Source organism: Lepus europaeus, chromosome 20 (genome assembly GCF_033115175.1).
Source record: "Lepus europaeus isolate LE1 chromosome 20, mLepTim1.pri, whole genome shotgun sequence".
In the NCBI taxonomy this organism is placed as follows: Eukaryota; Metazoa; Chordata; class Mammalia; order Lagomorpha; family Leporidae; genus Lepus; species Lepus europaeus.
The window spans coordinates 37,359,165-37,384,142 of NC_084846.1; the positions used below are offsets into that span (position 1 = coordinate 37,359,165).

The following is a 24,978-nucleotide window of genomic DNA, read 5'->3' on the forward strand; positions in this document are numbered from 1 at the left end:
CCACAACGCCAGTGCCTGATGGGATTCTTAAGAACAACCAGCTCCCTCTCTAAACCCTGTTTGAAAACAACTTTAAATGTCTTGTCTTTTTCTTTTTTTGGTTGAGATATTTTTCCACTTACTTTTTTCCCTTGGAATTTATTTGTATTGATGTGAAATGCACATAACATAAAATTAACCAAATCCAAATAAATAAATAAATAAAATGACACATAAATAATTGTATATACTTCTAGAGTACAGTGGTATATTAATATATGTTTACTATGTGAAATGATTAAATAAAATTCATTTAAAACCTCATTACCCTACATATTTATAATTTTTCTGATAAAAACATTTAATATTTACTTCTTATCAATCTTAACAGATAATCATCATCCTGTGCAATAGATAACTAAAGTTTATTCCTCCTAACTGTACTCTTTGATCAACATCTTCCCTTTCTCTAGTCTTCTGCAGCTCTCTTGTAACCATAATTCTGCTCTCTGCTTTTATGAGAACAATGTTTTCACACTCTGTATATAAATGAGATGATGCACTGTTTGCCTTTCTGTGCCTGGCTTATTCACTCAGCACAACATCTCCAGGTTCACCCATGTTGTCCCAAGTGATAGGACTCCTGACCCCTTTTCAGAGGCAGATTCCATTGTGTTTATATTCCACATCTCCCTTGACCATTCATCTGATGATGGACACATTTGTTGCTTTCATATACGAACTATTGTGAAAAATACTGAAATGAATATGGATGTGCAAATTTTTTTTTTGGCATACTGATTTCAGTTCCTTCATATCTATACCCAGAAGTAAGACTGCTGGATCATATGGTATTTCTGCTGGATCATATGGTATTTCTATTTTCAGTTTTCTTAGGAACTTCAACTCTGTTTCCCACAATGGTTGTATTGATTTGTATCCTCACCAACGATTCCTTTTCCTCCACACTCTCACCCACTTTGTTATCTTTCATCTTTTCAGTAACAGCAATTCTAACAGAGGTAAGGTGTGATCTCATTGTGGTTCCAATTTGCATGTTCCTGATGATTAATGATGATGAGAATTTTTTCATAAATATGTTAGCTATTTGTACGTATTTTTTTGAAAAATAGATCTCTTGGTCCTTTGATCATTTCTGATTGAGTTACCAATTTTCTTGCAAATAAGTTGAGTTCCTTACAAATTTTGAGTTTGGTCTCTTATTAGATGTGTATTTTGCAAATATGTACTTCTAAAACCTGAATTGTCTCTTCACTCTATTAAAAGTTCCCTTTGCTGTGCAAAGGTGCTTTGGTTCCATGTAATTCCATTTACTTTCGCTTTTGTTGCCTATGTTTTGGAGTCATATCCAAGAAATATTCCTGCTATTTATTTTGAATTTCATTCCATTATGGTCAGAAAAGATACTTGGTATAACTTCAGTGATTTTTATATATTAAGACTGTTTCAAGGCCGGTGCCGCGGCTCACTAGGCTAATCCTCCGCCTGCGGTGCCGGCACCCTGGGTTCTAGTCCTGGTTGGGGCGCCGGATTCTGTCCCAGTTGCTCCTCTTCCAGTCCAGCTCTCTGCTGTGGCCCAGGAAGGCAGTGGAGGATGGCCCAAGTGCTTGGGCCCTGTACCCACATGGGAGACCAGGAAGAAGCACCTGGCTCCTGGCTTCAGATCAGCCGTAGTGGCCATTTGTGGGGTGAATCAACAGAAGAAAGACCTTTCTCTCTGTCTCTCTCTCTCACACTGTCTAATTCTGCCTGTTTAAAAAAAAAAAAAAAAGACTGTTTAGTGACTTAATATGTGATCTCTTTTGGAAAATGTTCCATGCGAGCTTCTGAAGATTGTATATTGTGCTTCTGTTGAATGGAATTTGCTATCTATGTCCTGGGACCATTTGCTCTGATGGGCTGTTCAAGTCTACTATTTCTATATCAATTTTCGGCCTTAATAACCTGTGTTGAAAGTAGAGTAGTGAAGTCCTCTTCTATTATTGTGCTGCAGTCTACCTTATTGTTCAGATCAATTAATAATTGCTATTTATATTCATGTGTACTGATGTTAGGTGCATATATACTGATATTTGAATTGTTAGATTATCTTGATCAAAAGATCCCCTCTATCTGAATATAATAATCTTTGTCTATTTTTAATTTGTTATGCACAGTCTATTTTGTCTGATAAGATTATACTTACCTTGCTTTGTTCTGGTTACAATTTCTCTAAAATATCTTTTTTCCCATCACTATTATCTATATGTTTCCTTAAAGCTGAAGTTAGTTTCTTGTAGGCAGCATATTGTTAATATTGGTTTTTCGTCCATTCAACCACTCCTGTATTTTGATTGAGTAATTTAATTGATTTGCATTTAAAATAATTATTGGTAGGTAAGAACTTCAGATTGACATTCTGTTAATTCTTTATTGATTGTTTGGTAGTTCTTTTATTCTTTGCTTCCAGTCTTGCTGATTGTGATTTGTTGTACTTTTGTAGTGTCATGCTTTGATTGCTTTATCTTTTGTGCATGTACTAGTGATTTTTTCATTGTGGTTACCATGAGGCTTACATAAAATATCTTATAGTCAAAATATACTAATTTCAGATGTTAGTTCATTCACTCCAATTACATACAAAGTTTCTTCACTTTTACTTCTTCCCTATTCTCACATTTTATTCCATTAAGGTCATTGTATATCTGCTAAGCAATTGTTTATAGCTAGAATTGTGTTTACTAGCACATTTATTTTTTAACTCTTTTTTTTTTTTAATTTATTTGACAGGTAGAGTTACAGACAGTGAGAGAGAGAGACAGAGAGAAAGGTCTTCCTTCCGTTGGTTCACTCCCCAAATGGCCGCTATGGCCAGCGCTGCGCCGATCCAAAGCCAGGAGCCAGGTGCTTCTTCCTGGTCTACCATGCTGGTGCAGGGGCCCAAGCACTTGGGCCATCCTCCACTGCCCTCCCGGGCCACAGCAGAGAGCTGGACTGGAAGAGGAGCAACCAAGACTAGAACCCGGTGACCATATGGGATGCTGACACCGCAGACGGAGGATTAACCAAGTGAGCCATGGCGCCTGCCCCTATTTTTTAACTCTTTTTTTTTTTTTCCTCTTTCTTTTTTTTTTTTTTTTTTAATTTTTGACAGGCAGAGTGGACAGTGAGAGAGAGAGACAGAGAGAAAGGTCTTCCTTTGCCGTTGGTTCACCCTCCAATGGCCGCCGCGGTAGGCGCGCTGCGGCCGGCGCACCGCGCTGTTCCGATGGCAGGAGGCAGGTGTTTCTCCTGGTCTCCCATGGGGTGCAGGGCCCAAGCACTTGGGCCATCCTCCACTGCACTCCCTGGCCACAGCAGAGAGCTGGCCTGGAAGAGGGGCAACCGGGACAGGATCGGTGCCCCGACCTGGACTAGAACCCGGTGTGCCGGCGCCGCAAGGCGGAGGATTAGCCTACTGAGCCACTGCGCCGGCCCCTATTTTTTAACTCTTAACACTAGATTTTTTTAAAAGTTTTATTTATTTATTCAAAAAACAGAGTTACATAGAGGTAGAGGCAGAGAGAGAGAGAAAGAGATCTCTCTTCACCCTTCAAATGGCTGCAATGACCAGAGCTGGGCAAATCTGAAGCCAGGAGCCAGGAGCTTCTTCTGGGTCTCCCATGTGGGTGCAGGGGTCCAAGAACTTGGGCCATCTCCTGCTTTTCCAGGCCATAGCAGAGAGGTGGATTGGAAGTGGAGCAACTGGGACTCAAACCAGTGCCCATATGGGATACTGGCCCTGCAGGCGGCAGCTTTACCTGCTACACCACAATGTCAGCCCCTTACACTAGATTTAAGAGCATTTGACACACTACCATTATTGTACTAGAGTATTATAAATTCGTTACCCGTGAGTTTTATATTTTCCTATTATGACATCATTCTTCCATTTCAATCTGAAGAATTTCCTTTGGCATTTCTTGTAACTCCAGTCTTGTGGTCATAAACATCTTCAGATTTGATTGGTGTTAGAATGTCTTTTTCTTTCCTTCACTTCTGAAGGACTGATTTGTTGGCCACAGTATTTTTGGCAATTTTTTTCTTTTACCCCTTTAATGTGCCATGCCACTCCTTTCTGGCTTGCAAGATTTCTATTGAGAAGTCCACTGATAGCTTTATGGCAGATTCTTTTTTTTTTTTTTTTTTTTTTTTTAGTGGGAGGTAAAATAGCAAGGTTTATTAGGGAAGAGACTTCTGTAAGGACGGATGGGCACCTCTCCAGACAGAGCCTGAGAGACTGGGGAGGAGGAAGGAGCGAGGTTACATGTTGAGTGGTGGAGAGATTAGAGATTACACCTGACGAGGCCAGGTGGGTGGCTCAGCAGAGAGGCAGAGGGCTGAGCACACAGTCCAGTTGAGGCTGGGGGTTTTTAAGGAGATGGGTCTTGCTTCCCCACCTCTGCTCCTATTGGAACAAAGGGCTTTTTGGATGTAAATAGAAAAACTTCTCTTGAAGGTCTGACACAAAGGACTTTATGGATGCAAATGTTATCAGACAGGAGGAAGGGAGCAGGGTGTTTGAGATGCAGATACTGGGCTGCACCTGGGAGATTGTGGAAGATTGTCAGGCAGAAGGGGTGGGGACCTCCACCTGGCAGGTTATCAGGTAGAAGGGGGCAGGGCAGGATGCGAACTCTGGGCTGCCCCTGAAACATTGTCAGGATGACTTTGAGATGCAGATGCATATGCTGGACATAGACGTCTTCTCTTTGGGCCTGTTACACACACATAAGCTCATAACTGACTTCCTACCTAACATTTCCCCCTCAATACCCAAAATTCTTCTTTGGGATTATGGATGGAGTTCCATTTTCTGTAACTTCTTCAAAGCTGGCATGTGGGCGTCGAGGAGGATTTGTGTATTTTCCTCTTGCTATCTGTCTTATGATGTGCAACAGTGGCCTTGGAAAGACTGTCCTGCTCAGTATGGCAGATTCTTTACAAATATTCTTCAAAAAGTTTATGGAAAAATAGGATTAACAGATAATTTTATTTTAATGCAAAAACTTTGAAAGCCCTGAATCATTTTTTCTTTATTTACATTTTCATGAACTCTTTGAAGATTTCTCATACATGTGGTAAGTTTTTTCTGTTTCTGTCTTCAAGATCCTCCTTTTGTTTTTGACTTTTGACAATGTGTTTATATGCAATGTGTCTCAGAATATTTTTGTTGAATTTATCTTTTTTGAGGTATTTTGAGCATCCTGATCTGCATGTACATATACCTCTTACAATGTCAGCAGTTTCTAGACAGTTTTTATTTCTGCAAGTTTTCTGCCCTTTTGTTTCTCTCTTCTCCTTTAGATATTTGTATGATTGATAGTGTTAATAGATCTCTTATAATTTCTTTAATTGTTAAAAAATTTTCCTAACTAGCTAAATTCAAAGTCGTTTGTCTTCAAGTTCATTAATCCTTCAGTATCAGAGGTCTGTTATTTAGATTTTCTATTGTATTTTTCATTTTTCTCATTGTATTCTTCAGCTCCAGGATTTTTTTTTAAAGATTTATTTGTAAGACAGAGAGAGAGAGAGAGAGAGAGAGACTCTTCCATCTACTGGTTTACTCCCCAAATGGTCTCATTGGCTGGGGCTGGGCCAGGCCAAAGCCAGGAGCCCAGAGCCAGGAGCCAGGAACCAGAAACTCCATCTATTCTCCCATGTGGGTAGCCGAGGCCCAAGCATTGCACCTATCTGCTGCTTCTTTCCCAGGTGCATTAGCAGGGAGCTGGATCAGAAGTAGAGCAGCCAGGACTCAAACTGGCACCTATATTGGACACCAGTATCACAGGCAGCAGCTTAATTCACCATGCCACAATGACAGCCCCAGCACCAGGATACTTGATTGATTCTTTTTATGGTTTATAATTCTTTAGTAAACTTCTCATTTTGCTTATGCACTGTTTCCTAACTTTCTTTAGTTATTTATGTGTTTTCTTTCATGTCAGCAAGACAGTCTTTTCCTGTTATATCTCCAGGCTGATGAGCTTGCATCTGGGATTGCAGTTGAGGTTGTTGGATCTGGGTTGCAGGAATAATGGTGGAGATCACAGCTGGTGGGTTCATTTCCACAGGCTCTAGTCGATGTCAGTCATATCTGGCCCCTAGGTAGACTGGTCTATCTGAAGCATCTTTGTCTGAGGGGCTGACACCGATATGAGACTCTGTTTCGGGGATTGTAGACAGCAAGCCTTTCTTTTACCAAGTGCACCAATGCTTCCTCTACACGTCTGGCTTCCATTTGGATAACTGGATGGGTCACTAAGCAGGCTATGTTGTCCCAGTCCATGGCTAAGATAACCTGGAACTGAGACAGTGTTGTTTTAGGTCCACAGCTCAGATCAAGAACTTCAGGCCTATCCCTGGGGCCACGGGTAGACTTGTCTCTTGATAGGTTCCTGGGTGAGTGGGCCTGTTCTTAGACTTCATTTGAGAACTGTAACCAATTAGTAGGGCCATTTCAAAATCTATAATGGAACCAAGAGCAGTGTAAAAGTTTGCTGGAACTCTTTCAGGTCCCACAGAAGGCAGAAATGCTCTCAATCTAGAGGAGAGGGACAAGCATTAATATCCAGGGCCATTTGAGGATCTGGTCAGAGACAAAAGTACATTTGCCTGCCACGGTGATTCAGACAAGTACATATCCCAGTGGGACACCAGCTGGACTGAACTGTTCCCAAACCACAGCTAGTAGGAGCTGTAGCCAAGCATCAGAGCTAATTGAGAATCAGCTGTGGGTTTGGCAAGCCCAAACCTAGTGGCACTGGTAGGCAATACACACAGGAGTTCCTTATGTGGGTGGTATTGATCATAGACAACAGTTAAAAGGGACAGGAACTAAGATCCCTGACCCCTTCAGGAACTTCTGTGGCAGGCCTATCGAGGTGTGTCTTCTCAGATTTTCCCACACAAGCAGGGTAACTCCAGGGTTATAGCAAAGATGGATCATAAAGGGTATATTCAGGATCTGCTGTGAAATGGAGGATGGCAAGCCCATCATAGTGGCAGACCCAGGCAAGCCCCCCAGGAGTTCCCTGTACAAGTGGGATACCTCCCCGGCTGCAGGTGAGAGTGGCTGGAGGCCAGACAGGGCCCCTTCAGGGTCTTCTATGGGAAGAAAGCCAGCAAGTCTGTTTTAGTGACAAAGAGATGTGAATCTCCCACCAGTTCTTTGTATCCAGGGTACTTTTATTCCTGGATTCTGACAGAGGAGTGCTGGAGCTGAGAAAGAGCCTCTTTAACATCTGTTGTGGAACAGAGGCCAATGAGTCTGTCTTGGTAGCACAAATGGGCAAGCCTCCCTCTGGTCCTTGGGTGAGAAGTACAAAGCTAGGGTTGCAGCTGAGGTGACTAAAGCTGAGTTATAAAATAACTTTCGGGTTCACAATCAAGAGTGATGCTGTTGTACAGGGGAGACAGACTGCTAAAGTGATAGTGTGCCTGGTTCTTCCTAGATCCCTTGGCAGATGACTCAAGGCCAAATGTGGCTGCAGCCAAGCCTGTTGGGACACAGGGCTGTTTCTAAATCTGAATCTGAGACTCAGTAGGTGAGTCAGCCACCTTGTTGGGGTCCACACTCTCAAAAATGACCCTCCTAGGTTTTGGGTCCCATCAATGTTTCACAATCCTAAGGCTTGCACAGAGAGTTTTGCCTGAGGATGAGTATAGAATTCTTGTTGTCAGGGGATGTGAGAGACCAACTTCTATTGTCATCATGGTGATGCACCTCTACTTTTTATTGTTTCTAGGGCATCTTTAGATTTGACTTGTCTACAATAAGTTGTTAAACATCCTTTCTAATGCCTTTTTATCTCTGTCAGCCCCTCAGTATTTCCCTTTTCACAACTTATCTGATGTCTAATTATCTTGTCTTTCATCTTTTATTCTACAATGTCAAAGTGTTCCCAGAAGGTAAAAGGAACACAAAACAGACATTACTTAAAACTTAAGTTATTTCCTGAATTAAAGCTTTTAAAATATTTTTTCTTCTGACATTTTTGTGCTCTTGTCTTCTTACTTAATGCTGAGAAATCTCTCTACCAGATCCTCACTCATTCTACCAAAGGTTGCTTAATTGGCTAACATCTGAGTCACTGCACATGCCTTTTATTGAGATTGTTCTTACAGTGGCTGCAGAATGCCATCATTGTTCCCCCTTTTTGAGAGGAAATGGCCTATGTTCATAAAGAAAATCAGTTTCTCTCAAGCAGGAAAAAAAGGGCATTGTCCTATCACTATGGGAATAATTTAACTAAAAGGAATCAACTCCTCTCCCAGTAAGTCTCTTTCTCCTTCAGGCGAATTGGGTTTATTCTCGTTCTTGTCTTTGCTCCACCATTAGCAGTCTGTGCCCTAAGAAACACATTTCACCTTCCTAAGTCTTCATCTTTTCATGTCTAAAATGAATAGGTTATCTCCGTGATCTTTAGGAGGCCAGAAGCCATCCAGCTCCAATGGTCCTGTGCTTTTAATTAGAAATTTCCAACTGTAAATATTGAGGGGAGTTTTTACATTATAAGCCTGCTAATTAAATAATTTTTGCTATAATGAGTGCCAGTCACCTTTATGAGGTGGCTTTGTCACTTAACCACAGAGATATCTGGCTTCTGGCCCATTCAGAGGAATGTGGCTGAGCAATCAGAGCAATAAGGTTGACTCTGAATTGCTTTAGCCACTCAGCAAACGTGGAAGGCAATGGAGATCCAGATCCTAAGCCTTTCTCCCCATCCTGTTCATGCGATGCTGCATTCACTTGTTAGGTTTATCATTAAAATCACAGAGTAGGTGGTTTAGAGATTTCTTTTTTAATAAAGATTTATTTATTTATTTGAAAATCAAAGTTTCACAAAAGAGAGGAGAGGCAGAGAGAGAGAGAGGACTTCCATCTGCTGTTTCACTCCCCAATTGGCTGCAACGGCCAGAGCTGTGCCGATCCAAAGCCAGAAGCCAGGAGCTTCTTCTGGGTCTCCCATGCGGGTGCAGGGGCCCAAGAACTTGGGCCATCTTCTATTGCTTTCCCAGGCCATAGCAGAGAGCTGGATCAGAAGTGGAACAGCCAGGTCTCCAACCAGCGCTCATTTGGGATGCCAGTGTTTCAGGCCAGGGTGTTAACCCACTGTGCCACAGTGCCAGCCCCTGAAGAGATTTATTTTCTCAGCATTCTTTTTTTTTTTTTTTTTTTTTTTTTTTTTTGACAGGCAGAGTTAGACAATGAGAGAGAGACAGAGAGAAAGGTCTTCCTTTGCCGTTGGTTCACCCTCCAATAGCCGCCGCGGTAGGCACGCTGTGGCCAGCGCACCGCGCTGATCCGATGGCAGGAGCCAGGGGCTTCTCCTGGTCTCCCATGGGGTGCAGGGCCCAAGCACTTGGGCCATCCTCCACTGCACTCCCTGGCCACAGCAGAGAGCTGGCCTGGAAGAGGGGCAACCGGGACAGAATCCGGTGCCCCGACTGGGACTAGAACCCGGTGTGCCGGTGCCACAAGGCGGAGGATTAGCCTAGTGAGCCGCGGTGCGGGCCCAGCATTCTGAAAGCTAGAAGTCCACAACAACATTGTTGCTGGGTTAATTTCACTGTGCCCCTCCCCCGCCTTACAGATGGCTGCGTGTTCTGTTTTTCTCATGGCCATACCTCTGTGCATACGGATCTCTTTTTTTTTTTTTTTTTTAAGTTTTAATATATCTATTTATTTGAAAAGAAGACTGAGACAGAGACAAACAGAGATCTCCCACTTGTTTGTTCACACCCCACATGCCCAGAACAGGTGGGCCCAGCTATTGCCCAGGGCACAAGGAATGCTATCCAGGTCTCTCACATGAGTGGCAAGGACCCAAGTAATTGAGCCACCACATGATGCCCCCCCACACCGTGTGCACATTAGCAGGAAGTTAGAATAGGGATCGGAACCAGGATTGGACATTCTCTGGTAGGGTGCCTTAACCACTCCAGGAATCTTCTCTTTTTATAAGAACAAGTCATGTTGGATTAGGGGTCACCCAAAGAGCTCATTTTACCTAATCCTTTCAAGGATTTATCTCCAATTACAATCACATTGTGAGGTCCTAGGATAAGGATTCCAAGATACGATTCTGGGAGAGCAGAGTTCAGCCCCTGTCTGGTGCCTACTGATAACTGCTGGGGAGCTCTTGTCCACACGCACAGAAAAAAGCTGTGTTTTCCGGAAACATTCTTAAGGAAGAAGGAATCCATCTCAACAGTGTTTCACCAACCTGCACAAGTGCCTCACTAACCTAACGAATTACATGCTCATATTTCACCTCATCCATGTGCACAGCTATACCAATGAGTTGAGGCTGAAGTGAAATGCTGTACTTACAGTGCCTGGTTCAAGTCTCAGCTTCTCTCCTTCGGATCCAGCTTCCTGCTAATGCATACTCAGGGAGGCAGCAGATTCTGTCTCAAATAGTTGGGCCCCTGCCACCCATGTAGAAGACCAAGGTGGAGTTCTGGGCTCCTGGCACCGGCCTAGCCCAGCCATGGCCTTGGCAGGCATTTGTGGGAGTGAACCAACAGATGAAAGATCCTCTCCAACTGTTTGTCTGTTTCTGTCTCTCTCTGCATCTCTGCCTTTCAAATGAAATAAAATAAACACATATTTTTGTTAAAGAATTTATTTCTAGAGATTCAACTTTCTCCAAAACACATGGGTTGAGCAGGTGGAAGGGATAGTTGAGTTGAAAATCAGGATACTTGAAGATGAAGTGAATTTCAATGTTCACTGCAAATCGCAAGAGGAAAATAAAGAGTTCCTAACATTCAGAAGCTTGTAGTTAGAGGAAGGGACACTCAGATTTTTCTCCAGACATCTGTTCTGGAAAGCTGAGCAGGCAGTGCCTGGATTCTAGAACAGGGCAGAGTTACCCTCTGCCCAGGAGTTGAGAGTCTTCTGAATGTTTTTAATATTAAAAAAATATAAAACTAAGAAACATAATATGTATGGGATTATATATTTAGCCTACTCTATTCAACTCAGGGACACTCACACAAATAAACTCCAACTGTGGTTTTTTTTAAAGATTATTTATTCTAAAGTCAAAGTTACACAGAGAGAGAAGGAGAGGCAGAGAGAGGGAAAGAGAGGTCTTCCATCTGCTAGTTCACTCCCCAATTGTCTGCAATGGCCAGAACTGTGCCGATCTGAAGCCAGGAGCCAGGAGCTAGGAGCTTCCTCTGGGTCTCCCATGCGGGTGCAAGGGCTCAAGGACTCGGGCCATCCTCCACTGCTTTCCTAGGCCACAGCAGAGAGCTGGATCAGAAGTGGAGCAGCCAGGACTTGAATCAGCACCCATATGAGATGCCGGCACTGCACCACAACGCCGGCCCCTACAAGTGTGTTTCTCTCCCTGATAGTCACACAGAAAGGTGAATGATGAGCCCTAACTTGGAGGATGTTTACGAATGTCATCCCTTTCAGCCTGACACCAGTCTTGGAGGTAAATATTCCCGATTTCCAGATGAGTGTGGATATGAATCAAGGAGGGTAGGTGGTGTGGAAAAAGTCTTACCTGGACGCACCTCTGGCACACCAGCATTTGGCGTCTCCAGTAGAGGGATGAGCGAGGCAGGGGTCCCAGGGAATCATTTGCCCCTCAAGAAGCATGGGAGCCACAAGCAGTTGCTCCAGCCCCTTTGAGAACCTGGAAGCTTTCCCATCTACTGGATCCTTAGGAGTAAGAGTGTCCTGTGCCACTGCAGCCTTGGCTCAGCATGTACTGCTTTCTGAGGAACTTCTGCCAAAGACTCTCTCTCATTTTTTTTTTTTTTTTGACAGGCAAAGTTAGACAGTGAGAGAGAGAAAGACAGAAAGGTCTTCCTTCCATTGGTTCACCCCACAAATGGCCGCTACAGCCAGAGCACTGCACCGATATGAAGCCAGGAGCCAGGTGCTTCTTCCCGGTCTCCCATGTGGGTGCAAGGCCCAAGGACCTGGGCCATCCTCCACTGCACTCCCGGGCCACAGCAGAGAGCTGGACTGGAAGAGGAGCAACCGGGACAGAATCCGGCGCCCCAACCGGGACTAGAATCCCAGGTACCAGCGCCACAGGCGGAGGATTAGCCGAGTGAGCCACGGCGCCAGCCATGCCAAAGACTCTTAGCATTAAGGATTGTTGTCTGTTCCAAGTGTTCATAATTAAGAGAAGTTTTACAAATTCCGGTGACATTCAGTTCAGTTTGCCTTGGCTAACTATTTCTAAGGCAATCAAAATGTAGTCATTGTTATGGAGCCAGAGGCTAAGCATGATCTATGACCAACTTCTTAATGCTAGTCTCACTGCGACCTCCTTATTTCCCAAGGACTTTTTATTAAGATTTGTCATTGTTTCAGAATTTGAGTAATCAACACTTGATTTTAAAATGTTTTCTCAGCGTTCATTTCAGGCTGAGCTGATTTGTGACGCTCCGAGTGATACGCCTCCCCTTTTCGCACATGACTTTGTGCATCTCACTTGATGCAATTGCTTATAACGGACATGCAGCCATTCTAGACCCCACTTACTCTGTGCATCCAACTCTACATGAAAAAATAAATACTTAGGGAACCCGGCCACTTCTTTTAAGATTTATAAATTTATTCATGCACTTATTTATTTGAAAGGCAGAGCTACAGAGAAAGAGAGAGAAAAAGAAAGAGAGTAAAATCTTCCACCCGTTGATTCATTCCCGACATGGCCAAAACAGCCAGGGCTTGGCCGATCTGAAGCCAGGAGCCAGGAGCTTCTGGGTCTCCCACGTTGGTGCACTTTGGCCACCTTCCACTGCTTTCCCAGGCGCATTAGCAGAGAGCTGGACCAGAAGTTTAGCGCCAGGACTTGAACCAGTGCCCATATGTGATGCCAGCACTGTATCTGACCCTTTAGAGAAAATCTCTGCTGACCTCTTGACTGTTCTCAACTCAGCAGCGTGGTAGTTATTTTTGAAACAAATCTTGCTTCCGCTCACATCCCTCCCACGACTCCCTTCACCACTCAAGGGCAAAATCCAAAAGGTCACAGCGGCCTTCCAGGCTACATGATCTGACTTGTTCTTCAGCTCATTTCCGTGCCTAGGACCCTTCCCCTCGTCAGCTGCATTCTACCCTAAAGGACCCCTTGCTCTATTCCATTATTTTAGGCAAATTCCTACATCAAGGACTTTGAACGTGCGATGTCTTCCTCCCGGAGGGCTGCTTCCCTATCTCATCTGCATGTGCACTCCTTAGTGCCATTCAAATCCTTGCCCAAATAGCAGTTTCTTACCATGATTTTTCTGAACAAGCTAAGCAATAAGCGTGAAATAGTAGTTATTCCATAAATATTTGCCGAGAAAGTGAGTGAATAAACAAATGAGTGAAAAGTGAATGGAAAAATTTATATGTTCTAACATTCCACTAAAAATGTAAAAAAGTGATCTATTCCTTTATATTAAGAATTTATTACCATATGCACAGTTGAGGGAATTCAAGAACAGTACCTTGGAATCTAATTTGTGCTAAAGTTCCCAGTATAACTAAATGTACAAAGCATCTTTGAGTAAAAGAGAGCAAAGTAGAACATAATTTTTGAGAAATGTTCCTGGAAAAGCATCTAGCATTTCCTGAAAAATGGAGAGAATTAAACAAATGGGAAACAGGTATGCAAGGGGGATTCCATAGCATCTCAGGGCCCAGCATAACAAATCCAAGGAAACAGGGAATAATAATCCATACGCTGCCTGATATTCGGCAAATTATTAGTCTGCCCTTGCTTGGCAGTTTAGTTTTAAAGTTCTGTTCTTGCTCAATCTGTCAATCAATCAGCAGGACATTGAGTGTTGGACAATGCTCCAGAAGGGACTGTGCAGTAAAGGCAAGCCCCAGAAGGGAACACAGAGCCTCCTGGAGAAGAGCAGACATGGACATGGCTTTACTGGATGACACTCAGGGAGCCACCACCCCAAGACGTGGAAGTAGGGGGAAAAAGGCTCTTTTATCTATGAAATTTACTAAACAATCAATGACAGGAAGTGACAGAGCCTTCTATGCACTAGAACAGTTACTTCACCATGGCCTAATTGGTGACATTAAAACTTCTAAAAATGTAAACTAATATATAGACATATAATATGTATGTGGGTATATTATATCAACTTATATTTGTATCTTATTTATAATATACTATATATTATATAATATACAGTATATACAAACATGTATTCTGCAATATAGACATATATATGCCCAGATACCCATATATATATTAATAAAAGCATAACACTCAAAGAGATTAGTATTCTGTACCTTTTTAATTTAAAAATTTGTGTAATTAAATATCTACTTCTGGGCAGGAGAGAAAAACTAAACCAGGTAACCAACATGATATTCACTCCTGCAAATCTGTGATAATTAATTCATTCAACCAAAACTCATTGAACGCCTGCTATCACAAAGCTTGTGTTCAGCCACAGGGACTGACTGGTGAGCAAGCAAGACGGTGCTCCCACCCTAGGAGCAGAAGTCTCGTTAGAGATGGGGGTCAATGGAGGTAGAGGAAGCTCCAAGACCAGTCATGCTTCTTGGTGTAAGTTTTTTTTTAATCTTGAAGCAACCTTCAGATAACTTCAGCATCTCTAAAAATAAAAATAAAAATTCTTAGAAATTATGTGAGCTTGGGAAAGAGAGGTGAGTAGGAAGGGCTGACTAGAAGCTCAGTCTCCAGTCCTGTCAGGCTGAGGAAAATCCACCAGGGTTTTGAAAGCCACCTGCTGGTCTCCTGAAGGCCTGCCTAGAGACCTCATCCACTTGCTACAACAGTCTTCCAGGAGAAATTTGTGTCAGATTGAGGGGAGAGTAATTTTTTGCCATTTCCCATTTTATAATTTTCATATGTCTTCCTCTACCCCCACCCCCCAACCCGATATGTCTTCCCTAAAGTGAACCTGATCTTGACCTGGGTTAGTTTTGTCAGGTTGTCTGTTGTTCATTCAACGTCGACGCTGTCTCTAGACTTCCCTTCACATCACAGGAAAGAAGCTTACATTTATAGCCCTGACTCACTTTTTCCACTTGTTTCCAGGTTAGTTCTTCCAGGTCAGTCACAAAGGGGTGCACACATGAGTTTTGACAAGTAGATGGGAAGAAGCAGCTGACATCCTCTGGTGGCAGGACTCACGGAGCAAGAGCAGATGGCACATTTCTTGTGGGCCAGTTCCCAGAAATCAGCTGACTTTGCAGTGTTTCCAAAGACTCCTAACATTTACAGTGATGTGTGGGTGATTCCTGCAAACCACTTATTTAGTTCTGCAGCTAGCTGAGGTCACCAGCGGTAGTTTTCTAGCAATTGAGGCATGTTAATTTTAGGAACTCAAGTCATAGCTCCCATGACCAAGCCTTCTTTGGTACCTATTTACACATACCCTAGATCCCTCTTATTAGGAATACCTTGAAAGACTACTTTCTCATTAAAACTGAAAAGTTTGATAGGCGTGTAGAGGAAGGATTGGGGCTAGTTCTTTTTGATATTCATCTCAAGATCTTTAGACTAAATATATGGTGGGAGAGGAAGCAGGAGAGAGTAGAGAGAAATCATTCTCTGTGAATTCCACTTCCAGATCCTACAATTAGTGACTAAACCTCACCTTGCACATCCTTTATTGGATGGCCAAAGAAGTCTCCTAGCCAATTCCGGAAAGCCAAGACTTCATATTTGTCGTGATATTGGATAACTGACAGGAAATCCTTGTCTGATGGCCTGATCGAACTGAGGAATATGACTTTGGGATCCACCACACTCAGGGCATTCTGTGACAACAGCAGAGAAGAGAGCATTTATGTGAAATAATTTTTCATTGAGGGCTTCTATTCAGGACAAAGTTGTAAGAAAAAAATCTTAGCAAGCACTAAGGAGTTTCAGAAAAGATACGAGAATTCAGAAAGACCTTTCTGGAAGCCATGGGTCTGAAATTTTGGGTAGTTTCCCAAAGAGATAGATGAGAAAGTCCTTCTTCTGGCCTGGAAACAGACACCAAGAGATATGTGGAGTTTTCAGAAAGTGACAAACAAGTTTGCTCAGTGGGAGAACAGGGATTCCACAGAGGAGTGGATGCATAGATGCACTCATGCACCAGTTAACAGCAGGTGCACATCATGAGAAATGTGTTATTAGAGGACTGCCTTCAATTGTAACCCACATAGCATGTACTTAGACGAATGTAGATGACCCAGGCTAGATATGGCCTCCCAATACAATCAAGAGACTCAGTAATACATCCAAGGAAGTGAAGGCTGCTGCCAGCACGACTCAGAATGCTAGGTTTTTTTTTTTTTTTAGATTTATTTATTTATTTGAAAGTCTGAGTTACACAGAGAAAGAGGCAGAGAGAGAGAGAGAGAGAGAGAGAGAGAGAGAGGTGTTTCATCCATTGGTTCACTCCCCAATTGGCTGAAATGGCTGGAGCTATGCCGATCAGGAGCCAGGAGCTCCCGGGTCTCTCACGTGGGTGCAGGGGCCCAAGGACTTGGGTCGTCTTCTACTGCTTTCCCAGGCCACAGCAGAGAGCTGGATTGGAAGTAAAGCAGCCAAGACTCGAACTGGCGCCCATTTGGGATGCCGGCACTGCAGGCAGCAGCTTTACCCGCTATGCCACAATGCCGGCCCCTCGGTATGCTGTTTTTCAGCAAGCTTTGTTTTAAGTAAAAATGCACTCTAAAATAATGACAAAAAGAATAGTATAGTAAATATACAAACCACTTACACAGTCATTTATTATCATCCCCAAATATTGTGTACTGTACATGATTGTACAACCAGCAGCATCACCACACTTGGCACCATTGTCTTATGCTGTAACTTCATAATGGTTATGCATCACCGGACAACCCAAAATTCAGCTCCATTAGAACCTTATGCCGCACTATCGTATCTGCCTTCTGCGACTGAAGGAAATGTTGTATGGGCCGTGGCTATGCTCATACGAGCTCTAGAGCACCTTATACAATCCGAGAACAGTGGTTAACATTCACCATCCTGTAAGAGTCAACTGTAAGGGCAATTAAAATGTACACACACACACACACACACCAGCATCTGGGTCTGACACCGTAGCCTGATTTCATTGGCCTGTGGCCAAATTAAGGTAATAGCTTTTCAGAGCTCCTGGGATGATTTTAACATGCAGCCTGGGAGGAGAAACCATGCGCGTGAAGTGTTTAGTATAGCATCTGCCCAAGAAACGGTAGCTTTGTTTCTCTGCTGTCATTCTTTGGGAAAGTAGAGACTTGGGCCCATGCTTCTTGGGGAAGTGTTCTTCCCATTGCCCCAGAACCACCTGGACGTGGTGGAAAAGAGCAGCTCTCAGCATTTCCCAGCACTGACTGCACAAGCAACTCAAAGGACAAACCCAGCAGCTGGCTCTGTGGCGCAATGGATAGCACATTGGACTTCTAGCTGAGCCTGGGTGGCTGATTCAAAGGACAAGCCCAGCAAAAGTCCCGGGTCTGTCCTGAGCGGTAAACCACCATCTCTGGAGGTGGAGCCCAGAGGTTGATGTTTCCCCGTTAGTTTCTCCACAGCCACTACCATGTGGCCTCATCTCTTGTTCCTCATTATAGCTGATCTGTATTTCTCTACACAATTTCAGTTTTCACAATGTGCCTTGTTCTGTAGCTACTTGTTTATATTCTCTGTTACCGTGAAGCCATGGATATCAAGGACTTTGTTTTATTTTGTTTTGTTTTGTTTCTGTAAAATCTATTTCTCCTGTCCCTCAGAATACTGTAGAATTGTAACACATGGTATGTATTTAAGAACTGAATTGTATTGTCAGATACAATACATAATGAACCATAATTCTTTAGCCTCTCCACTGAAATATTACGTTTTCCATTCTTGCTTTGTGGCTGTTGTGTTTTATATCCTTTCTTTATGCTGTAGCCAAAGGGATATTTTCAGAGTTCAAATTCATCTAGTTACTAATCTTGGTGATAAGCATAATAAGATAAATACAATGGTATTATTACCATGCAGTTAGTTGTAACATTCCATTTGTTGTACATGTGTGAGGGCAAAAAATGATTTATACAGTTCCCTGGTGATTGAAAAATGCCTTGAATGCTAAGAATTGCTGCTCCTGGAGTAGGTTAAGGCCAGACTGGAGAAGTCTGCAGGATGGAGAGTTGAAGTATAATAAGTTAGGCCACTGGATCATCAGTGAAATCTTTGAGCAGAGGGAGAATGTAAACAGAGATGTATTTAAGCTTATGAGCCAAAATAAAACATGTGGATTTAAGAAGGAGACTTAATTACTTCTGAGGAAAGTCCTTTATTCATTTCTCAATGGGTTTATGTAATCATCTCAGGTCTGTCTCTAGTTTCCTTCCTTCCATAATTATTTTTTCTCCATTTACTTGCCCTGATAGCCTTATTCTCATTTGAGTATCTGTCAAAAGGCTACATTTCAGTATATTAATTCTCTTGCTGAATGGTACAGCTTGAAATTCCATCTGCTAGTTTTATTAAAATTTAAATGGAGAAAAACTCAGTATATTATCTAGGAGATCCATGTGAGCTGCTTGGACCCACAACACATTGTCTAGTGGAGATGGGTGACAAGCAGCACAATTTTGAGGACAGGGATCTTTGATGGTTATTAGAATGGATGGGGACACCTCCCTGATAAGCAGCCACCATCATTGATTCTCACAGTAAACCAAATTTCAATTGTCAGATCCATCCTGGCAGAGCAATAGACCACAACTCTGAACTTAATAATTCAGGAGCCAAGAACCTAATCTCACTTTCTTGAATGAGTTTGCCTCTTTTAAAGGAGTCTGTATATTCACAGTTTTGCCAACACAGTCTTTTGATGTATGGGAGAAATGTCCAAAAAGAAAGGGAATCAAATCAAAATGTCAGATGGAACAGCCTCTGAAATGCCTTCTTTGAAGCCCACCCTCAACCCCACTCCAAATTGTAGAATCAAGAAAAAGAAGCATAATAATTTAAGTCACGTGCAGAAAAGAAAAGACTCCAGGGATTAGAAATGAAGCGCCTTGAGGTGGGAAGGCTGTGGGAGCTAAAGCTGTGCAGCACACGGTGGGTAGAGGTGAGAGAGACTCAGAGGCTGGTGTTTCCACTGCCCTGTGGAGAAGTCAGGACCTCAGGTGTAGCTCATGGAAGTTTGGAGATAGCAAAGTTTGACACAGGATGTTACAGGGAGGTGGAAAATCTCCCCTACACCCTGACTTGGAAGTCAGTGCTCTGTCCCAGGCCTTCTCTGGGGTCCCTTCAGAAATAGGCACCTAAGAAATAGTATCACAAAACCTCCAAGGTATCATGTACACTGGATGCATCCAGGAAGCATTGTTCACATAAACAAGCACCCTGGTTCTGGTCATTGATTGCTATGTCCTAAGCCATCCCAAATGATAGTAGCTTCAAATACTAGTTTATTGGCATTCATGTTTCTGAAGGTCAAGAATTAAAGCAAGCCTCAAGGAGGCCACATTTTTTCTTCACTCATGATTTCTGGACTCAATTCTTGGACTATTGAATGGCATAACTGGCTGCTTGGCACTTGCTGTTCCCCATGAAGTTAGCAAGCCCTGTTAAGAAAGTTCCTCTCTTCTTCTTCACTTGGGCCTCTCCAGAGCTTCCTTGCTGGGTGGCATTTGGGTTCTAAGAGCACCAGGTCAAATCAACATGGATTCCTACGATCCAAGCTTAGAAATGTCACTTCTGCCACATTCCATGGGTCAAGCAAGAGCCTCCGCACCAGCCAGGATTCAAGGCACCACATAAGGGTGTATATAACATGAAATGTGGCCTATTGTGGGGCATCTTAGGAGACGGGTAACCCTACCGCTGAAATTCAACAATGTGCCAGTATTTTCCTGTGATTATAGACATCCCATGCCCCAGAGTGAGTGGGCAATCCATCCCTCAGTGCCCACTTAAAGGACAACCTACATGAGACAAAAAGCATGCCCAAGCTCTGTAGGTGGAATCTTGATGTTTGGATCCTGAGATGATATAATAATGACACTGCTGTTCATCTTTCATGGGAGGAATTGGCCACATGTGTAATTACAGATGTATAAAATGATGGCAGACACCACCACCCCCAGACACTGTATCTGGTAGCATGGAAAACTTTGAGGATTATCAGGAAACCACTGCCTTCCTACTTTAACTATTGCCTGAGAAGAGTAGGAGAGCACACAAGTTGGAAGCAAGAATCAGAGACAGGGTTTCTCCTTCAAGTCCCACTTTTCACTGAAAAATCATACAAGTTAATTGACCTTTTTTCTTTTTTAATTACCTCATCTATCAAATGCAGATCAAAGTAGCTCCTTTTTCATGAGGTCAATACAAGAATTATAGTGGGTCAGGACAGATGTTTAGTGCAATGGTTAAGACAAAGCTTGGGATATGTACCTCCCATATCAAAAAGTCTGGGTTCAAGTCCCAGTTCTGCTTTTGATTCTAGCTTCCTGCTAATCCACACTCTGGGAGACAGCAGGCAATGGCTCTCAAGTATTTGGGTCCCTACCAGCCACATAGGAAATTCAGGATTCAGTTATTGGCTCCTGACGTCAACCTAGCCCAGTCACAGCTATTGTGAGCAGAAGGGGAGGAGAACAGCTGATAGAATAACCTTCCTTCCTTCCTCCCTTCTTTCCTCTTTCTTTCTTTCTTTCTTTCTTTCTTTCTTTCTTTCTTTCTTTCTTTCTCTCTCTCTCTCTCTCTCTCTCTCTCTTTCTTTCCTCCTCCCCCTTTCAAATAAATAAAAATAAATTTTGAAAAATTTCAAAGACAGATACACAAATCTTCAATAAATGCTTTTTTTAAAAATTTATTTGACAGGTAGAGTTATAGACAGTGAGAGAGAGAGAGACAGAAAGAAAGGTCTTCCCTCTATTGGTTCACCCCCCAAATGGCTGCCACAGCCAGAGCTACACTGATCTGATCTGAAGCCAGGAGCCAGGTGCTTCCTCCCAGTTTCCCATGTGGGTACAGGGGCCAAGCACTTGGGCCATCCTCCACTGCCCTCTCAGGCCACAGCAGAGAGCTGGACTGGAAGAGGAGCAACCAGGACTAGAGCCCACACCCATGTGGGATGCCGGTGCCACAGGTGGAGGATTAACCAGGTGAGCCACCGGCCCCTTCAATAAATGTTAGATATCATGATTTTCCCTGGATCCCTGAAGACATTTGCCAGACATCTCACCCCGTGCTTACCTCTTGCCCTGCTGCATGATGTGGTGCAATCCCTGGGTCTCCCCTCTGGAATGGCATCATGACTGCTGAAAGGCCCTAATTCATTTCTCTGTGTCTCAATGCCCCAAGTCTCTAACTTCCTCTGCCCTTGTCTGCCTTGCACCAAGACAGTATGTCAGGAGCAAATTACCCAGAGTCCCCCAGCTGCTGCTGCACTGATGAGGACTTCCCTGGGAGGCAGGGAAGCCAAGTGATCCTCTCCTTGCTATGCTGTAGTGGAAACCAGAAACCCTCCCCACAAGAGCACTTTACCATCCACTCACTTCCTAATGCTTAAAATTCTGGAGGGTTTGACATTTGGTCCAGCAATTAACACACTGCTAGGGATGCTCACATCCTGTACTGGAGTGCCTGGGATCCAGTCCTGGCTCCACTTGCACCTCTAGCTCCCTGCTAATGTGCACCTTGGGAGGAAGTAGGTGAAGACTCAGGTAGTTGAGTCTCTGCCACCCACAAGAGAGATCCAGATTGAGTTCCAGGTTCCTGCTTTGGCCTGGTCCAGGCCCAGTCATCAGTCATTTTAAGCATGTAAGGAGTGAACCTGAGGTGAAAGACAGCTTGCTCTGTTGTACTCTCTCTCTCTTCCTATCAAATAAAATGACAGAAAATGCATTTTAATTTTTTTTATATTCTAGAGGATAGGACATATTCATTTGGCTAAGATACAAAAATTCCAAGATTTCGGAGGGTACTTCAAAACATTCGTGGAAAAGGGAATTAAAAGATAAGTTTATCTTGGTGCAAAAAATATTTTAAATCTGTGTATAATTTATTCATAGTATGCATTCTCCATGAACCTTTTTCAAGATCTCTCAAATGAATGGATTTCAAAAAAATTTGCAACAAAATAAACTTATCCTTTAAATTTATTTTTTCACAAACTGGGCAAATCTTATCAGTCACCCATACTTGAGTATAAACAAGTTTCTCAGATTCCTTTCCTGGAAGGTTAGATGAGGGGGAAATGTAAGAAAGGGAGAGAGACTTGGACATTCGAGAGGCGGTGACAGAGGGAAAAGATCCAAAAGAGAGCCCTAGGGTCCCCAGAGAGGATCACTGAAGAGGCATCCACTGGTGCAGAACTCCTCCTGTTCCAGCTCCCAGATGGCTGTGCCCCAAATGAGACAAACCCCAAAAGGCCCAGTGGGGCTCCCAGAGCCTTGCCCAGGAAGAGCACAGCTTCCAACTCCAGGGCTGCATAGTGCATAATGGGGATCTGAGGAGCTGGCGCTCATCACCCCAGCAGTCAGGGTGCACCCCAGCAGGTGCTTCTGGCGCTGCAGGCATTTCCACTAGGGTGGGTGTGTCCTGCAGGGAGACTATAAGTGCCATCCACTCGGGAGATGCCTGTCCCCCTGTTCACTTCGAGGACCCAGCTTCCTCTGAGGCAGGAAAAGCACCGCTGTGGCCCTGAAGGGAACGTGTGCACAGGAATAAACACAATGAATGGTCCAGTCTAGCCATGCACTATCCTGGTATCACATCGAGGGCAGTAGTTTGAAACTTTTTAATGTTCACTTAAAAATTACATTCAGAGCCACAAAAGGAATTTAAATGGTTGGATGAAGTAATATCTACAGATATTTACTATTTTAGAAATTAAAATGGATAAGTTGTAAAAAATATTTACTTATAAATAATATTAACTAACAATAATATATTAGCAAAAAACATACCTTCCCAAAAAAAAAAATAAAACCATGATATTCTCCAAAGCCACAAAAAAATGCTTATATTGCTTTACATCTTTGCACGTGTCTTCCATGTCTGTTTGTATATCAAGACATCACTCACTATGTAGCCTCAGGAAACCTCCCTCATACACATGAGAGAGATTGAGGTGAAAAGGCAAATGTTGGCTTAGAATGGTTCTGAAAACAGTTTTGACTTTTCAGATCTCCTGAAAGCACTCTGGAAACACTGACACCACTTGAAGAATCTGTTTGGGAGCATGGCTTTTGGTGACTGGGCTGTTCTGAAACTACCCATTCCTTGATTTCTAAATGCAAGTTTCCAGGACTGGAGGCCAAGGTCAGAAACAGCTCCTTTATGAGGAAGGGCAAGCCTGGGTTTAAGATAAGGAGTGTTGGAGTTGGTAGAGTAATACAGTTTAGCGTGGGAGAGAATGGCTGCAGGATTCTTTGCTGCCCTGTTTGCAAGGTTGGGATCCAAAGAAGAAGCAACCATGGCATGAGAAGCAAAGTACCAAGGTCTACTACCAAACAGCCTCAGAGATATAGGGAAGTTGTGACACACAAACTCTGAACTCTAGATAGACATGAACTTAGTATGTAAGTCACACACATAGACCAGCATAATTCGGGAGATGTTGTTACCGTGTTTTACAGCTGACAAATCACTTGCTCAACAAAATACCCAGTAGGCACAAAGTGACAGCGTCCTAATTTGAGTGCAGCTTTACTTGATGTCAAGATCCATGCTTCCCCCAGCCCTCTCCTGCTGATTGGTGAGCAGTTGGCAGGGGGCAGAGAGAGAGGGAAGATGCGTTTGCTCTGGAAGTCTATCCAGAGCCCATGACAGGTGATAACTGTGTGACATGGCTTGGGTGTGCTGGAAGCTTGGCCCCAGTGTAATGATATTGAGAAATGGCAGGACCTTTAAGAGGTGGGACTTGCTCAAAGGTGATTGGGGCGAAAACACCCTAATGAAGGGATTAATGCTGATCTTTTGAAGTGGGGTGTGTGATCCCTTGAGTGAGCCATTGTAAAAATAGCAAGAATGACCCATCCATAATCTTCTGCTTCCTCTCTTCCTTCTTATCTCTCACACACATGCCTCACCACTCTCACATACGTTAGTTCTTATCATGTGACACCATCTAGCCTGTTGTAATGCATGAGGTCATTACCAGACACAGTTGCCCAACCTGACCTCCAGAATGGGAACAAAAGTAAACTTACTCCTGAAGTTCCCAGATATAGGTATTTTGTTAAAGCTGCACAAAACAGACTGAAACACTATGCCAGGAGTACCTGAGCACCTGGTACCTAATGACTGCAGGTGGAAGGTGTATGCCACACGTGGAAAATAGAACAATACTCTGACTGGCTGGCTGTGGGGCCAGGTGGGTCTCCCTCACTGTACACACCTGGCACGTATCGTGTCCCTCACTGGACGCACCTGAGTATGCATAGTGTCTCCTGTACCTCAAAGGGGAGGGCTGGGGAGGCTGCTGCTTCCTCTCTCATCACTTAGATGCTGATGGCAAGCATAATTTGCTGCTTAGCATTTTTCTCTCTCATGAGTAAGTGAGGAGATTGGAAGCAGAGAGTTAGCATGCTGGATTGTTCCGCGCCTTGGCGAAGCAGCAGGTACCTAGAAAAGATCTGCCCTGAGGATATAAAACCATAACACACTGTCCCTAGATAGTGATGGCATTCTACTCGAGACGCTGTTAGGTTTCAGAAATATTATGGGAAATATGAAAAGGATTTTTCAAACAGCTGGCAGCTCACTAAATAAATATATATTTCATACCTGTTCCTTTTAATGAGGATTCAAAATGTATTCTCATACTGCTGCCAGAGAATGTCCCTAAGTCACAGACAGATTGTTCCTATTCTCTTATGCAAAAAAAAAAAAAAATGTAGATGGCCTTTCGGTTAAAGATTGTGCTTGGCTAACAGCCCTCAACACAACCTGTCCCATTTTCTCACTTTAAAAATATAAGGAAAGGATGAAAACTCAT

General features: G+C 43.3%; 1 protein-coding gene across 2 annotated transcripts in view; it reads left to right on the forward strand.

The window, feature by feature from the left end:
• Positions 1-24,978, forward strand: part of NPSR1 (neuropeptide S receptor 1) — a 165,982-nt gene that overhangs the window by 43,947 nt on the left and 97,057 nt on the right. The gene's annotated exons all lie outside the window — the stretch shown is intronic.